Consider the following 19,296-nt stretch of genomic DNA (forward strand, 5'->3'; position numbering starts at 1 on the left):
AAAACTGAGAATATTACAACAATAAGATACAATAAGGTAATTTAAGCTAGGATAAATATTATATAAAAATAGAGTGATAAGAAATTAAATATAAATAAAAGGAAGGAAGACATAAAATGGTATCAGTATAAAATAAACTTGAATAAACAATGATAAGAATAAAAATAAGAAATGGCAAGAGTAAACAATTATTTTATTCTTTTTTTGTCATCATATCTTTATGACTACTTCCTGTATGTATACACGACGTATTTAAAACAGAAATATAGCCGTTAAACGGCTGGCTACCTCCTCCCCACTCCTCCACGCTTCCGCTTCATTGTTGCCTTCTGTTCAACAGTTCGCTTTGAACAGGTAGGTTGTCCTGACTTATTCTTTGCTCATTTATTATCATTTTAATATCATTATTATTTTTTTTTATTTATAATTATTCTTTCAAGGCGTTTATTTAATCTCTACTTTCTTCTTTTTTATTTTACGTATTTAAAAAAAAAAAATTACTCTTGCCATTGTTACTTAATTTTATTCTTATCATTGTTTATTCAAGTTTATTTTATACTGATACTATTTTATGTCTTCCTTCCTTTTATTTATATGTAATTTCTTATCATTTTATTTTTACATAATATTTATCCTAGATTAAATTACCTTATTGTGTCTTATTGTTGTAATATTCTCAGTTTTCTTTTTTTTTTTTCTATCTTTTTAGCCCTGCAAAGTGGGGCGAAACGTCGGAAAATAAATAGTTGTAAACTATTTTTGTTTCTCTTTTGACCGCAACCCTGACCATCTTGATATATATAAATCTATTATAGATTTATGCCGGGTGCAATAGCGAAGCATTACCGAGTCTGCTAGTCTTTAATGAATAATGTGGTACTTTTAACATACTCTCCCTGTGTAGCATAATTTATGTTGTTTATTGTTTAAAGAGAAAAGAAAGTCTATAGTTCTATGTTCAATTGTTTATTGAGTCAATATCTAATACTGTGCGAGCATCACAACTTTCACGTGCCACAATATTTTTAGATAATTAATCTTCGCAGGCTATAGTACAGATATTTCTATATTATTTTTTATGGCAATACTATGGTATACTAATTTCCTAAATGAGCATTTTAGCATTTTAGTTAACCGACTAACTCCGACTTCAACAGTTTTCAGAAACGTACATTTAATATTATTTCTCGTTGTAAAATTAAAATTCTTTTTTTCTATAGTATGGTAGAAATATAACATTTTACTCAAATTTACCTTCTACTTTTTTATTTATCCAGTCCGGAATCGTTATAGAATCAGTACTGAAAATATCAAGAATAATTTTATGGAGTTATCCATCCTGTCAATTAAATGGCTCAACACAGGATAAGTGAAATTAAAGAAGTATTTAATAATTATGGTAATATAAAAATATTATCAGACTGGTGAAACTGAGCATGCGCACGCCACTTAAACTCGTGTTAGAACTGACATTTATTTCAACGTTTTTCATTATACTCTTTTACCTTACGATTTTACAGAATACATATTATTATTTTTTTAATATTTGGCTTTGCAATGCTCTACGATGCTATTATTTTCAAAAATGTGTTCTAACCGGGAAAAAATATCTTTCTTCTTATCTCTTTACATTAATTATCAAATATTTTAATAGTTTATATTTATCTATTTTTTACTAGTAGTAAAAATTTGAGATGGTTAATTATTTCATACAAATTTAATGTAATTTAGAAGAAGCTAATCTGAAAATAAGGCATTTAACCACTGTAATATTATTTCAATGAGGAAAAGACCTTAGGTTTTTTGACAACCTTTAGTTCTGTACTTACCCACTATTTAGGACACTGACACCGACAGAACGGCCACAAAGGTGGCAGACACGAACAGACAGTTCGACTGAGTTCAAGTAATTAAATTATTTGAATCAACAAACCTCTATCAACAACAAACTGGCACAAAATTAAGACTCCCCCTTTCAAAATGATAAAATGTCCTCAGCCCCCTCTTCAAAAGCACTAATACCTATGCAAAAAATGAGGCTACGCTCAATCCGTTTTCATCTTTTGATGTCAACCCTACGCACTCAGCTTAAAAAAAAAATAAAAAGAACTGTGGCAATTATGTCTCGATTCAATTTTCCAAACACGCCTTTCAGTTGACAGATTGACTCAACAGTAGAAAAAATATTGCAGAAGTATAAATATGAAACAATTTACTAATATACATTCTAATGTCTTGAAAACACTGAGTATGATTGTATGGAGTTGATCAACCTGCTAACTTTAGGACTCATATAAAGGTTAAATAAAATTTTAAAAACTAACTATTTAATAAGACACCGCCTATACTCTGCTGACATTCCAACCAATGCTAACACTATCCTCACCACGTATGACGATGACACATGTGTGCTCGCTGTTAATAATAACCCATTAATTGTATCCCAAAATCTCCAATCCCATCGACAGCCCTCGAAGATTGGTGTCGTATTTGGAGGATTAAGATAAATTCCAACAAATCCCATCAAATCACCTTTACCCTTCATCGTAAACCTACTGATTGCCCTACCGTTTCATTTAACGATGTTACTCTTACCCCTGTCGAACAGATCCGCTACATTGGACTACATTTGGACAAGCGATTAACCTGGAATCCTCACACCAGACTGAAAAGACAGGAAACTGCACGTCGATTTCGTCTATTACAGCACTTACTAGACAAAGGGTCTAAACTTCCAACACATTACAAAAGACTGATCTACATGACTGTAATAAGGCCAATCTGGACATATGGAGTTGAGCTTTGGGGATCCACTAAACCTTCGAATTCCCCTCGTATTCAATCCTTACAATCCAAAATCCTTCATGAAATCCTCAATGCTCCTTACTTTGTGACAAATAAAATCATACATAAAGACCTTAATGTTCCCTATGTAACCGATCTAGCCCGAACCAGATATCACTCCTTCCATTATAAACTCTCTAACCACTCAAACCCCTTAGTTTCTAATCTTGCATTCTCTTCCATTCCTGACAATCCTCCGAGGCGCCTCAAAAGAAGATGGCCACGAGACCAGCTAATGTAAAATGTCATTAGAGTGCTACCAATGGGTGGTTTCTCTACACGCCTGTAACCCTCCAATTTAACTTAGATCAGATTTACTAAATGTATTATAATGTACAGTTGTAAATAGCAATAAATAAATATTTTTAAAAAACTATTTAATAACGACCACAATTAAATTATTTAATATCCAATTATAAATCCATAAAGGCTGAACAAGAGATCCCGCTGTACTATTTAGCCCCAGGCCCTGACGCCCCTGGTTGTTATGGAGACCGAAATAGACAGACAAATTATAAAAATCTTTTAGAAACGTACAATAATTTTTTTCACTAAGATATATTTTCAAAGGATCGGGAAGATTGCCAAGTAAGAACGCAGCGACCTCACTGAGTTTCCTTCTGTCGATTAGGTTTCTGGAATGTGTGATGAAGGCCAATATTTAAATCCACACCATTGTATGAATACTAACAACTGACTGTTATTGTGTTTGTGTGGTTTATATACACCAACTAGGACAGTGAGAGAGATATCTCACGAATTAGCATCATATTTAGAATAGAGTAGGAAGATCGGCATAGTGTAGATCCGTCTCAAAATGAAAATTAGTTCTTACAGGTTAGAATGATCTGAATTGTCATACCCAATAATATTAATTCGAGCAGTTAAAAACACTTAAAAAGTTTTTTATTAGAGTAGTAGTAACATGAAAACAAATTTAATCATTAAATGACAGAATTGAGTGGATAAAATACGCAATAAAATGCAAACATAAGGTGGGAAAAGAGAGTTAAGGATCAAATTAAGGAATGACTATTCCTTTGACGATAAAAAGAATTTATAGCTTTAAAAATAAATTTAACTAATCTGATTTTTAAATTAATGATTGTTGTCGACTAATAACACATGCATAAAAAAAAAAAAGAACTTTATGTTTTTGATTTGAACATTTTGGCTAATGTTAATGTATTTTGTCGTTCTGAAACTGAATATTATACCATAGACTGTGGTTACTTAGTGACATTTTACCGTCTTTGAAACAGTTCGTAGATGAACCACAATATAGAAAGAAGTCGCAGTCTAAGATACTATCGTTGGAACACGTCCATTTTAAAATAAAACCAAAACTTTTGTTTCAGTCAGTTGTACCAAAGGACGTTAAATTATGCCAAATCAATATGAATTTGAGATTTAAGACAATGTATGTACAATTGTTTAAATAAATTCGAATAAGTTATTTTTGCCTTCTAACCTCGGAAATGCTTAATTTTTTTGGTGTCATCAGAATGAGAGAAATTCAACAATTTGATATGGACAAAGTATTTCAGAATAGTGTAGATGTCAACACAATCTATGAAAGCGTGTGAGGTGAAAATATTGTGTACAGGCTTGAGCAGTGCTCCCCGTGCAAGTATTTTTGACCTTAGCGGAGTGCGAGGAATTAGGGTAAAATGACTGTACGGTACATGTAAAGGTGGATTCACATGTTGGCCTCTCGCCACGAATCGGAGGCTTGTACAAATGCTCGGTAAACAAAGAGCGGACCATCCACATGTCAGTGTTATTCAGAGAGCCAAGCATGGCAGACGTACAAGAGGTTTCAGCTATTGAACTGGGATTATATTATTTTTATTACAAAAAAAGAAAATTAAAGGAAATTAAATATAACTGAATAAGATTAAATATAAAACTTATCATAAAAAGTACCAACAAACACCTTTGATCTCCTAACAGCTCTCAGTTGCAACTAGGCAAAGAACAATGGTGGAGATGCTACACGAGCGCTCTCACGAACCCCTTTGATCTGTGTCCAAAAAACCGACCATCGACGGATCGGCAACGAGCTAAGGCCAACTCGTACAAGCCACCCATCCACATGCTCGTGCATGTCTGAGTTCCCCATGGCTTGGCCAACATGTAGAGGCCCCTTAATGCTTGTAAATGTGTAGCTCTAGTGCAGCGTCACACTAGTCCTTCAATTATTTTTTTTAAAGATAATCCTTAGACGCTTTTCCTAATACTAAGAAGTTATTGTTTTCCTTAAATTTTGATTTTCGGAAAATAAGCACATTTTGGACCCTATTAAATTTTTATTTTTTGGGCTCGGGTTGAATTCATTTTTAGAGCCTAGGGCGGATTATTTGAACTGTAGAGCATGGAAAAACGCCGGGGTATAGTCATTATTTATGTCAGTGATGGATGTAATTTTGGAGCATTGGGCGATTTTGTTTTAGGGGCTTGGGGCAGATTATTTTTGGGTTCCAGAGCGAATTATTTTTGGGTCCGAGCCTGCTACAGTTTTAACAGTTAAAACGTAGCAGTTATTAACGAAAGTTAGTCCAATGGTATTACTTATATTATCAACAATCACATCAGACCCAGCGCGATATTACTGGGCACAATAATTTTGGTTGGGAAAATTGGCAGCATTGTGCTTGTGACTTATTATTTTTCATAAGATTGTGATTTGTGCTATGTTACTGGTACTGGTATTTGGTGGGGGGAACAAGTCCGGCAAATGGGCCTAGTGGTCCTTTTTGACAACCCCTAACGGGTACCTAGGTTGCCGCCGCGTACTAACCAAGGTGGGAGTGTCAAGATTCATTCTTCAGGACCCCTTTAAAATTAATGTTTAACTGCCTAAGGTGAAAATCGAACCCACAACGTTCCGAACCGAGCGCACTAGGACCTGTGCCCCAACCCCCATGGCCCTCATGTCCCCTTGTGCTATATTAAGTTGCTAGAATGTTTTGTTTAATAAAAAACTTATTAAGGACTTATATTTTTGTATGTAATACAAATTCCTCATGTGCAAAGATTATTTACTCCCACTGAGAAATGAAAAAAAGTTAATGTTTTTGTTTTTCTATTTTCTACAAGTTTCTTGCATAACCTGAAACTAAGCCTTCTTTGCATTTCTTGGTTTTGACTTTGCTTAACATTATGTTCTCCCATTATCTACCAGGCAGTCCCTAATGATGGAGACAGGAAACAAGAAATCATTGCTGAGCTGATGGCTCTTTACCAGGATGGTTACATTTCCACCCTCATTACAATGAGTCAATTACCGAGTGTGCGACATCTGTCGGGCATGGCTTAGGACCAAATTTCGAGGGAAATACTGGATAAACAGTTGTCAGAACAGAGACAGTCTGCAGATTTTTTATGTAAAACTACAAATGGTACCTTTTTTTAATTCTTGACATAACCAATAGTTTGACTCTTAACAATAACATCATCTGGTGTTTTATTTCTTCAGTAAAGTGATAAACATGCTAAAAGATGAATTTTATGATAAGAAAACTTACAATGTTTTGTACAAAGGTTATTTTGTTCAAAATAGCTAGCAAAAACTATTTAGTGAGGTTAAATTCAGACCCCCTCTCCTTAACAATTGCTGTAGCTGGTCCCTGCCTATACCTAAATTATTGATTTAAAAGACAATAAGCTCATTCTTATTTTTCTGTTAATTTCTTCCATATAATTAAATTTTATGTAAGTTGTCAACCACATCTCCGTCCCCCACAATGCCTCGAGGTGAATATTCTCCATTGCATACTCTGCAGATTGTGGTTACCAACTAGCAAAGATTTAATTGGAGTATCCTGATAGCTAGCTGATCGTATATGGAAATTCTGACCTTATCTTAAATACGTATTGCCAGAGGCTTTCTGATTCTTGTTTTCCACATCTCCTGAATTGGTGAAATAAGCTAACCTTCCATAACTTTACCTATTGTTTTGTTGTCCAATTGTTTATAAATTCTTTATTTATCATGTGATGAACAAAAACTTTGAGAAATAAATGTACACTTTACTAACTTGTTGCAAGATTGGTCAGGCCTTTGACATTTTTATTATTTTGATATAAATATTTATTGAAAAAATCCTAACCCAATCCGTCTATTTTTAACTGAAAGATTAATAGATATTCATCCAGATAAAGAAGACAAACATTTAAACTTTCCATTAATCAATGATATCAATAAAAATCAAAGCATTTTGTACTAAAATTGAGAAAATTAAAGTAAATAATTGAAAGTATTTCTCTCTCTTACTAGATTTTTTTTTTATACCTAATGGCTTCTTGAAATATTTTTTTAAGATATACTGTTTCATATAAATATATACTTTTTAGTTTATCTATATAACTACTTATTTTTAAAAAATACTTATTTCATTTAAATTACTATCCACTCCTACCAGTCTTTTTTTATACTTAATGGCTTATTTTTCTAAGATATACTATTTCATATAAATATACTTTTTAGTTTATTTAAAGTATATGTAACTATTTTTTTTAAATTCTTATTTCACTTAATAACTATCTACAAATTAAAAAAAAAAAATAATAAAATGATAATCACAAATAAATATTACAAATGTCTTTTAATAAATAATGAATGATTTAGAACCTTAGTAAACTGCTATTGGTATTAGAAATGGAATATCTAGAAATGACCAGTTAGTGAGCAATTAGAGATAACAAAATCTCTGGATGCAGTTCCAATAACGTTTGATGATTATTCAATAGGCGTCAATATGAACAATATTGATAAGAATGTTAAAACATGGAGTAGAAGCAAACATTTTTCCTCATTAAAAATTGCACTGATCGCATTAAGGAATATGAATGTTTTTTTGCTCTTAGCTTCCTTATCAAAATAAGATAATTGTTAAGCTTTTCACCTTTGGTTATTAGAGTAATTTAAGATATAATAGATATGAATTAATTTAAGAAAAAAGGTTTATTGCAGAAACAAATTTTTTTGATTGGAAAAAAATTCTGTACATATTTATTTGTTGTTGAAGAAATTTTGGGAGATGCTTGTTACTACATAAGATCAGCTATAAATAAAGATATTTTTGATACATTTAAATCCTACAACTAAACATTATTCTGTTTATTCCAGAAATTAAATTTTTCATGTCAAATAGGAGTAACAAATAAAATTTTCGAATTCATGTCAATATGTGAAGGGGTTTTGAAGACATTTATTGAGAGTTTCATTATGATTCATTTTTCAAGTTATTTAAAAAATAATAATAATAACAATTCTTTGTATTTTTAAGTTATTAAAAGATAACTTTATCTATTGAAAGTAGTAATTTCAATCGACTCCCACACCAAACATAAAGAGAAGAATTTTCGTCATAAAATTATATATCTAATAAAAAGAAATTTCCAAAACTAACAGGCTGATTTTTTTTAAAAAAAAAGCACCACAGTTACAAGTCACCCAATGATGATCCTTGGAACTTATAATCACCATCTGTCCTTTTGTTAAAAAATGGTGTCCAATTCGATTCGTTTATACAGCCATATATGAAGACTGACTCAAAAAGTATACGTTTTATATAAAATTCTGAAATAGTTATTTGAAAGGTAGACAAATTCCCTACAAAAACCATCAAATTCAAACCGTTATTACCAAACATTTTTGAATTCTATTTATCTTGACACGTCAACAGTTTTTGAGGGGGTTACATTTTTTTTTCTTGGTCAATTACAAATTTCATTATTTAAAACAATAAATCAAAAATCCAATAGCATGGTGAAGAATGTTGGATTTTATTAATTTATTTTAAAAACAAAATTTACAAAAAAACTTCAAATCTGTGAGTACATGAACATTTTACATATATAAAACAAATTTTTTATAAACTATTTGATTTATTTATAAACATTACTGCACTCCTCTGCAGAGAAATAAACTAATGATATAATGATTCACATTCATACTATTCAGACAAGATTAATAAATAAATACAAGCCATATTTAGTACAGAACAGTGATTTTAACTTGCCAAAAGCAATATTATAGTAAAATGATAAATAACAGTAAAAATACTAATATCAATTCAATTACATACCAAGATTTATTCCCATATAAATCTTTTTTTTAATCCTGCCTTAATAAAAATAGGACAACATATTTATAATTTTAAACATTAATTTTGAAAATTGTTAATTTGTTAAATTATTATTCATCATATTAACTGTTACTTTTTCTTCTCAGGTAATTTGCTATTGCTTAGAAAATGAGCATTTACTGGATTTGATGTGCTTTGCACCGGGGGAGAGGGATCAATTGTGGCGGGCGGTAACATATGCATTTCTCCATTCAAATCTTTATCACCTCATACCGAATTTACTTTTCCTACTACTTGTTGGAATATTGACAGAACATGATCAAGGCAGTTTGCGAGCATTTATTGTCTATGCTACAGGAATAGTCTCAGGTAAATTCATAATAATAATTGTATTTTTATATTTCTTAATGAGATTTCAATTATGAAAATGAGAATCAGTAGCCAATCGTAATGAAAAAACACCAATATTGTATATTATTTATTATAAACCTCTTCAGAGGAACAACTGTATTTATTCAATTAACGAATCACGGGACTGCTCATTGACTCATCCCAGTCATCACTAAAGAGAAGGTGCATAATTGAAACCGTAACAATCTGTTCCTATTATAATTCTTGTTTTTCTGAGAATAATGGAAAATTCCTAAGGAAATAAGAAAAATAATTGAATGAAGGGATCTTTTATTAGTAATATTTTAGATAGTAATAATCTTTGTGATATACTTAATATAAATTAATAAAGATAATAAATAGTTGTATAAAACTCATTCAATAATAATGAAAAACTCATAGAATCAATAAATAAAACTTCTGAAAATGAAATAAAACTAAAAATTATTATGAAAGGAGTACCTCTAAATTTTTATAAGGAGTGCATAAAAAAAAGATTTAGCTTTAAATGTCCTTAAAGTAATGCAAATGATAAAAAAAAAAAAAGAAATACCTATCTGGATTATTACTCTGAATGATTAACTTCAACTTAGCTGTTAAAAAAAAAAAAAATTAGCCAACGTTATCATATAAATATAAAAAAATATGTGATTTAATGTTTTAACTGCCAAGCTTTTGATCACATAACTATTAATTGTTATCTTCATAGTATCACAAAGACAAAAAGTGGAATTATTATAACAACCAGAGTTGATCATACTCTTCAGCTGTTTTTATAAAAAATATTAAGAAGATTTTAATTTAATTATTGCCAAACTGCTTCATAACATTTATGAAAATGGATACTTTTTATTTCATTTAGCATTTACATAGTAGTCAGCAGTGATAGAGTTGATCAAGTTCAAGTGATAGAGTTGATCAAGCCACTTCATCCACACTTGCACTACCAACTGCAGACAACGAAATATTGGCTGGTTATTTGTAAAAATGAATATATCTCCTGAATGGTTTCGAAATAAATAAAAGTATTTATACAGCCAATATATGGCATGAAAAACAATGCTTGGGCGCTTCAAACCTAATTATCACAAAAAATATGATATCCTGGTTATCAATACCTCAGCTCAAACCAGGTGAGCCTGATTCAATAATATCAAAACAGAACATCTTGTCCCTTGTATAAAATTTTCCACCAGGAGAATCAATTTTTTTTTCTGATAATTACTAAGACAAAAACTAGATAGGTATCTTGTAATCAGTAAGGATCTCTTTATCAATCATAATACCAGTATGATGCTAAAAAGAATTTCTGAATTACTGTTTTTGATCATTGTATTTGGGAACTAATCACTGAAGAAATTCTTAAATTGATTTGATAAATAATTCTAAATACTGAATTTAGTATTCTTAATATGTTCTAGGTCCAGGTTAGGTTGGTTTCATTATGAATACTCCATAACCATAATGTTCTGGATTTTAATTATTAATCTATTGTTTTAAAATATTTTAAGAAGAATGAAATAAAATATCTCTCTTTTTTATTTTCATTTTTTTTTTTAATAATATTCTTTTAGACAATAGAATAAACTTCATACATATAAATTAATATGTAACAAGAGAGAATCAAATTTTAGTTCAAGTTTGCGAGCAACTTTTATATAATATTAGGTATTACAGTCAGTATACAGTGTTACAGACGCATAAATATTATGAAAGATCTATTTTCTTCATCTAATTGATATTTTTGCATCCTTCCTTCTCAATTTGAAAGGAAGATTACATTTTAATTCATAATGATGTTTATAATTTGTTAATAAACTACATCCAACTGAAAATTAATGGACTAACTTCTAATATTTTAGGAGCTTTTGGTTGCAATTTTTCACATAGACAAGAAAAAGTGATAGGGACATCGGCAGCAAGTTATTCCATGCTACTGTCTCATGTTCTTCACATAAAGTTGGTAAGATTTTTGAAGTTGATAACGATTTATTGTAAGTTACAATAAACCACCATTTTTATTTTAGGTATAAGTCAAAAAAGGTAAAATCTCTTCGTTTCTACCAGAATTTATGAAACTGATGTCATCATTCTTAGGATAATTAAAAACCAAAAAGTGCATTCAAATTTTCATTTACAGCAATAACTTAGTTATAATAGATGATGATAGATAAATGATAGGAATGTGTTTTGTAGAATAAAAATAAATGTGAATACTATTTATTCCAGACATTATTTAAAAGAATATAATTTTTTTCTTCTTGTGACTCTCCATTATCTTCTTCAGCATTCTCCCATTAGATAACCAGGTCAGGGGCTAAAATAAGGAATTCAGTGGTCCTTTAGTGGAAGTTGAATAGATTAGAATGAGGAAGGATCATCAGTTTTGTTGATAAGTTGAAGGAAGGCTTCAGTGCACCTCTCTGCTCTAGATTTTACTAGTCCCCTGTCCCTATAGTGTAAAATAGTGACTTCGATGATCATTATCATTAATGAGCATTGAAGTCACATATACAAGACTGTTCACCTTGGGAACACATATAACTTGAAGGTAATGGATTTTATAGATGGTGAGAATAACTACCTTATTTTGGCCAATGTGATCATTCCTAAAGACCTGATAGTCTCACAGTAAGCAGTAAGTTGGTATTAAGGTTGGTTCCATCTATACCATTTATGCCCATAAGCCTTTGCATGGATTCTATTAATGATTAATCAGCCTGTGCCCATCTATAGGCCCATTATGGGCCCTTCTAACTCTTACTGTCATCTTATTCCAATATTGTTGTCCGTTTGGGATAAAAGTCTTCAACATCTTCAGCCTCTAGACCAATGTCCAGCTTATAGCAATCTATAAGCACCAATATTATCTCACCCACCATCCCTATACCTTAGAGAAAAAAAAAATGAATTTTTTTAAAATTTAGGTTAGAATAATGAAAAATATACATAAATGCCTTCCTAGATGTTATAAATTTTACATCTTTGAATAAAATGACTTGTTTATTTTTTTTTTTTTTTTCTTTCAGAACTGGAAGACAGTCAGGTACAAAGATTACCGCATGATAATAGTCTTCTGCCTCTGTTTCAGTGACATAGTATCATTTATTTTGTGTTCAATCTTCTTTCAAAATGTTTTTGTTTCATGGAGTTCGCATTTTTTTTCCAGTATCAACGGCCTCTTTATCAGTGCAATTATATTTAGATCAAATCGGCCATGCCATTTATTCCGATATTTTTCTATTTCAGTTTATACTGCATTAATGACATATTCTCTTGTTGTATATGTGCCATGGATTGTAAATAATACTTGTAAATATTCAAGTTATAATTCTTTAAATCTACAGTTAAAAAGTACAAAAAATATTCAAAATATATCTGTGCCTCATACTATTCACAGAAATGTATGATTAAAAACAAAAATATAATATATAATAATTATTTGAAAGACTATAAACTAATTATTGCTAGCAAGAGTTATTTGCTTGTTTTACCCAGAACTACCTACAAAGTTATATATGTGATGGTGTTAGTATTATTAGTGAGATTGATCATAAAATATCATCCCCATGATTTGAAAATAAAAAAATTTTAATTGAATAAATAAAAAAACCTTGGAGTCCACCAGGTACTAGTTGTTTATATTAATACAACTCACAAACCACTTAGGAGTTCATTTTATTTTTTTTACTATGTTCCTCCCTACAATTGTATTATTTTATGTACTTTTGTTGTATTGAAGTTTATTCTGAAAAATAAATTTAATTTTGTTTTATTTTTAACACTATGTATTGTATTTCTCAAAAATTGAGGTTGTCGTAAACTTTCGACCTTGAGTAACTACTTTACCAACGCCAGAGATTGGTCTACTGTGGTACCTAATTTAATTTTTAAACAGAAATAACCTAATTAAATTTGTAAATAGAAACAACTTAATTAAATATGTAAATAGAAATAAATTTTAAAATATAAAAAGTGATTATACTGAGAAAATTCTAACTGCAGTGGTTGTTGGTTGCCAGTTCAATCAGCAGCGAAACAGAACAATTCAGTAAAAATCAAATGTATATGTACATGATCTGAAATAAGAACCCTTGCAATTTATAAGATATCTCGTTTCCGAGAGACATATTGAGACAAACTGATAGAATACAATATATCTTTTCATTAAACAAATGTCTATTTAGAATATTTAGATATTCTACAAAATATGTAAAGTTGCTATTATATGTAAATAAATGATATATTAAATTTGTAAATCAGACTCATATCCTTTTGATTTCCCTGAAGAAAGTGTACACCATAGAGCAAATTTTTATGCCAGCACACATAAAGATCAACAATTTCACTCTATGTGTCTTATTTCTGACTGCAACAGCAACTATCATCCACTATATCGGTGTTTATCGTTTTATGGGTAAGTTTTGGTCAATTGAAAATTTTATTCAATTGGTTATATCTTATCTGAATTTTTTACCAACAGCTGTACTGTGCAAAAACATATCTTTATAATTAAATATTTAAAATGAAAACATTAAAGTACTGTACAGTTTAATTAACTTTATTAATTGCTTAAACTACTAAAACATCATTATCAGATTGTGTTCAAATGTTATTTTTCATTTTTTGAAAAGTTATAGAATTATGACTGATTTTGATATTTTTATCTCAGTGTGCACCAGTTGGATGTTTTTCATTCTATCCACAGACAAAATGGACTATTTCGTCTATCCTGGACAAAATCAATAAATATTAGCTATCGGAATATGTTATGTATTGAGTTCTTATTGTAGGTACAAAAGATACCAAAACTTATTTCTAACTCCTAAATCTTAAAAAAAGTAGTAAATTCAAGCTGGTTACCATTACCATGTTTCTGAAAATTTTACAATTAAAATTTCTCAAAAAATAAAAATAAAAGCAGCGGATACTTAATTTTTTAAAAATTTAAATGCTGCCAAAATTATTAAATTCCTATCAGGAAAATTGCTTATAATTTGATTATGACACAGTTTGATTTTGCTGCGTAATGATCTTGTTTAGTATGTATTCACATTTTAATTTCACTTACGTGAACTATTAAATATTTAGTTAGGAGAAATATTGTAATCGTGAAAAATTTCAAATTCTAGTTTTCGACGAAAATTCTCGTTTTTAAGTCCCTAGGGTCCAAATAATCTAGTTTCGCAAAATTATCTGTGTATGTCAAAAACGAAAAAACGTACGAAACTGAAATATCATAGTTTTGGGAGGTAATATATCAAGTATATGCCAGTTTATGTAATCGATTTTATATTTTTTAATGTTTCCTTCAAGACCACACCAGTTTAAAATTCAGCGGTATTTAATGTCAGTTAGGTCTTATTTTCATTGATATGACAGGATTTATATGGTGAATTTTCGAAATGGCTTCCTATAAAGTACTTGTAATTATGTTTGCTTGAAATAATTAACCATCTCATATTTGTATGTACATTTTTTGAAAACACATTTATGGAAAGAAGAGTATTAATATAGGAGTATCATATACCGTTGAAAAAGCTAAGATTTTAGAAAAATAATATACAACGTATTAAGAGCCAGTTGCACTCCCAATTTAAACTACGATTTCTTATATCTTGGGTAATCAATAATTATTCGTTGCACCAGATAGGTTAACCTTCAAATCTAGCCGTTAACTTTACCGGGCAATGGTTGCCGGTTAAACGGAAATTTAGAGCAAAGTTACGTTTACAAGTAAGTAACCATATAAGGAACCTTACTATGATCCTCGGCCGTCCTAAGCTCAGATGGTTAGGCCTAGGTTTATCGTTCTGAGATCTGCGGGCGGCGCCGGTCCGACCTGGGATCGTTGACATTTTTCATTAAGTGGCGGTCACACAAAATCCCCCTCCCCCCACCTTGGTTAGAATAGGTTGGTCACATGTAGATAACTTGGCAAACATCACCTTCGCTGTGGATTGCCTAAAAAAAAAAAGATGTTCCAGTAGGATCTGTTATTTAGCGAAGGTGTATTGTATAATAAAATGGATTATGTGAAGATAGACGAAGTAGACTTCTAGGAATTAGTTTCTCAAAGAAAGATGTAATAAAAAAGTATTCCGTTTTCCGATTTCGACTGTTGAATCAATTATAAATCTAATTTGATCCATAATTTCTAACATTAGAGAAAGGAATTGCGGAGTATGGCAGTTATCTAAGTTTCAGGTAAACTTGGTAACCTGGTTAACAAAACTGTAGACCAAAAACAGTTTTACTAAACTCTGGATGACTTATAAGTTTTACTGAAGATCGGAGCAGCCCGTTTAAGTCGTACACTGTAATGGAAAAAGACAAAAACACATTAATAATAAGTCTGTTCTGAGACGAGTTTGGCAGCTACATTACCTCAATGCGTTATTCCATTTCCCCATTCAGATAAATGTTTCTGTTTCTTAGTTATTAAATAATTTTTAAATTTTACATGGACACATGTGTGCTCGCTATTAATAATAACCCATTAATTGTATCCCAAAATCTCCAATCCCATATCACAGCCCTCGAAGATTGGTGTCGTAATTGGAGGATTAAGATAAATTCCAAAAAATCCCATCAAATCACCTTTACCCTTCGTCGTAAAACTACTGACTACCCTACAGTTTCATTTAACGATGTTACTCTAACCCATGTCGAACAGATCCGCTACCTTGGACTACATTTGGACAAGCGATTAACCTGGAATCCTCACACAAGACTGAAAAGACAAGAAAACTGAACGTCGATTTAGACTATTACAGCACTTACTAGACAAACGTTCTAAACATCCAACACATTACAAAAGACTGATCTACATTACTGTAATAAGGCCAATCTGGACATACGGAGTTGAGCTTTGGGGCTCCACTAAACCTTCGAATTCCTCTCGTATTCAATCCTTACAATCCAAAATCCTTCGTAAAATCCTCAATGCTCCTTACTTTGTCACAAATAAAATCATACATAAAGACCTTAATGTTCCCTATGTAACCGATCTAGCCCGAACCAGATATCACTCCTTCCATTATAAACTCTCTAACTACTCAAACCCCCTAGTTTCTAATCTCGCATCCTCTTCTATTCCTGAAAATCCTCCGAGGCGCCTGAAAAGAAGATGGCCACGAGACCAGCTAATGTAAAACGTCATTAGAGTGCTACCAATGGGTAGTTTCTCTACACGCCTGTAACACTCCAATTTAACTTAGGTCCGATTTACTAAATGTATTATAATGTACAGTTGTAAATAGCAATAAATAAATATTTAAAAAAAAAATTTTACATGACCTATATATTAGCCTTTCAGTTTGTTGAATGGCTACTGTTAGAGCTATGGCGGTGCGAAAATGGTAGAATACGAAGACGATCAAACTGACGAGGATATGGAAATGAGACCATTACCGAAGAGGAGGGGTCGTGAACGGCGGGCACGAAAATCGTGAAACAGTCCGTTCCGTCCACTCCCTCTTAATAATTCAACTTATTTTAAAACTTTTATTAATCTCAACTCGCCTTCCTTCATCACCGATACTCTCCGGTCTTCTTGTTTCATGAGAGTAAAACTTATTAGCACCACAACCTATGGGGGTCTTAGGTTTGCTACATGTTAAGGATGTTGAGTTTCATGTCTAATGATTTTACAAAGAATATGATGTTAATATCTATCAAAAACCAACAGGTTATTAATTTTAATCCATCGCTCAACTCATTTAGTACAAGAGCCCAAGAGGAGAAAAAAGGCAGTTATCTCACCCCAATTTTTGATTACTTTGATGAAGGCTATGTATAATTACTAGTCAAAATTTATGAGTCTGCCAAGTATAGGTAGGGGGAATAAAAAATGGCGGATGTTTCAAAATGTTAATGTATTAATAAAATTAATTTTTCATTCAGAACTCCATATCTTTGAAACTATCTATAACTCCAGATAACCTAATGGAACCTCGTTTAAAGTACAGTCAATTTTCTAAAACATGAACCATTGTAGAGCTGTTTAAGTTCAATAATTCCTGAGATTTTTTTAAAAAAAAGCAACATTTCATGAAATATTTACTGATCAATAGTTAGTGAATTTACTGTGGGAAATCTATATATCAGGAACCTTGAGACCTATAGAAGTCTATTAGCACTCAAATTAAAGCTAGCTTAATGTGCTATGAAGTAGTTAAAGAGATTTATCCTCGTAGCAGTAGTAGTTTTCATGACATTTGTTAAAATAAATTGATTTCTCGTTGTTAGGACAAAATTAAAAATGCAAAATTCATATTCATATGCAAATATCATAAAAACTACAACCTCTACAAAAAATTATTTATAATCTTAACACTTTCTTGAGACTGGTTAATATTGCTTAACTAAGTAAAATTTTATCCATTTTAGTCTCAAAACATATTTATTCAATTTATAAGTCAAACGTTTCGACCTCAGGGATAATCTTAATACAATTTTAGAACAAAATAATTTAAAAACACTTCATGCAGGCTATTCTCCCCAGTTCAATCCAACATAAACTTTTCATAACAAAGAATTTTGTTACAATAAGATAAATTTTTAACAAAGAAGGTGACTGTAATAAATAATTTTGATTTTTAATTTAATGTGAAAATTCTCTAATTATGGTAATTTGTTGGATTGATCTGGGCATAATAGTCTGCATGAAGTGTGTTTAAATGATTTTGTTCTAAAATTGTATTAAGATTGTTTCTGAGGATGGCCAAATTGGCGGAAACATTGGACTTATAAATTGAATAAATATGTTTTGAGACTATAATGGATAAACTTTTATTTATTTAAACAGTTATAAACTACTTTATAGTACATTAAACTATCTTTAATTTTATTACTGGCAGACATCTGTATGTCCTATGGTTCCTGAGATTGAGTTTTAATAAAAATTTTAATAAAAAAATTCGTCCAAACAACTAGAAATCAACATTTTGTGAATTTATTTTGGAAAATGTCATAAACACTACAATTAAGAAGGTAAACATTAAGAACTTCTTTATAGCGCATTAAGCTAACTATAATTAGAGTACTAATAGACATATGTACGTCTCATGGTTCTTGAGATAGAGATTTCTCACAATAAATTCATTGACCACTGATTTTTCAGTATCTATTTCATGAAATATATCTTTAAAAATTATATCTCGAGAACTATTAAACATAAACAGCTCAGTTTGGGTTAGTACTTTAGCAAATTTACTCTACTTTAAATGACGCTCTTAGGTTTTCTAGTCTTATTGATTGGTTTAAAGATATGGAGCTCCGAATGAATTTTTTTTTTTTTTTTAAACAGCCACTATTTAATATTTCCCCTAACTATACTTGGTAGAACCATCAATTTTGACTAGTAATTGCACATAGTTTTCAATAGAAAAATCAAAAATGAAGGTGAAATAACTGACTTTATTCCCACCAGGGTTATAGTTAGTTATAGTTACAGATTACAGAGTTATAAACTCGTTGAACCCATCGTTCCTCTACATCTGTCTTTTCCAACAAACTGCTTAAGTGCCCGTTTATTATTGCCGGATTCTTTAAATTTTTTTCTTTAATTTAAAAACTCAGTTTCGAAAGTTTCTTTTTTTTTTTTTTTTTACTTACTTTAGTACCATCTATGAATTCAATCCTAAATGTTTTCCACGCTGATGACACATGTATACTTTCTGTAAACAACGACCCAACTAATGCATCACAAACACTACGGACACACATAACATCCATTGAAGAATGGTGTCAAAACTGGAGAATCAAAATAAATCCAGACAAATCCCATCAGATCACCTTTACTCTCCGTCGTAAACCTCTACCCTCCTGTCCTACAGTATCCTATCTCAATACTCCACTAACGCCTGTTAAACAGATTCGATACTTAGGACTCCATCTTGACAAGAGACTTACTTGGAATCCACACACAAGACTGAAACGACAAGAAACTGCTCATAGATTCCGATTG

The 19,296-nt window shown here is 30.8% G+C and overlaps 1 non-coding gene across 6 annotated transcripts in view; it reads left to right on the forward strand.

Annotated features, from left to right (window-relative positions):
• Positions 1–13,585, forward strand: part of LOC106689726 (uncharacterized) — a 46,323-nt gene extending 32,738 nt beyond the window's left edge. For all 6 annotated transcript variants that reach the window (XR_010844162.1, XR_010844161.1, XR_010844159.1 and 3 more), the window contains 3 exons: positions 9,083–9,305; positions 11,189–11,289; positions 12,356–13,585. This is a non-coding gene — a transcript (uncharacterized protein). The remainder of the gene's footprint in view (positions 1–9,082; positions 9,306–11,188; positions 11,290–12,355) is intronic.
• The last annotated feature ends 5,711 nt before the right edge of the window (positions 13,586–19,296 follow it).

This window comes from Halyomorpha halys, unplaced genomic scaffold, assembly GCF_000696795.3.
Source record: "Halyomorpha halys isolate HHAL.00 unplaced genomic scaffold, Hhal_1.1 Scaffold1438.1, whole genome shotgun sequence".
Taxonomy (NCBI): domain Eukaryota; kingdom Metazoa; phylum Arthropoda; class Insecta; order Hemiptera; family Pentatomidae; genus Halyomorpha; species Halyomorpha halys.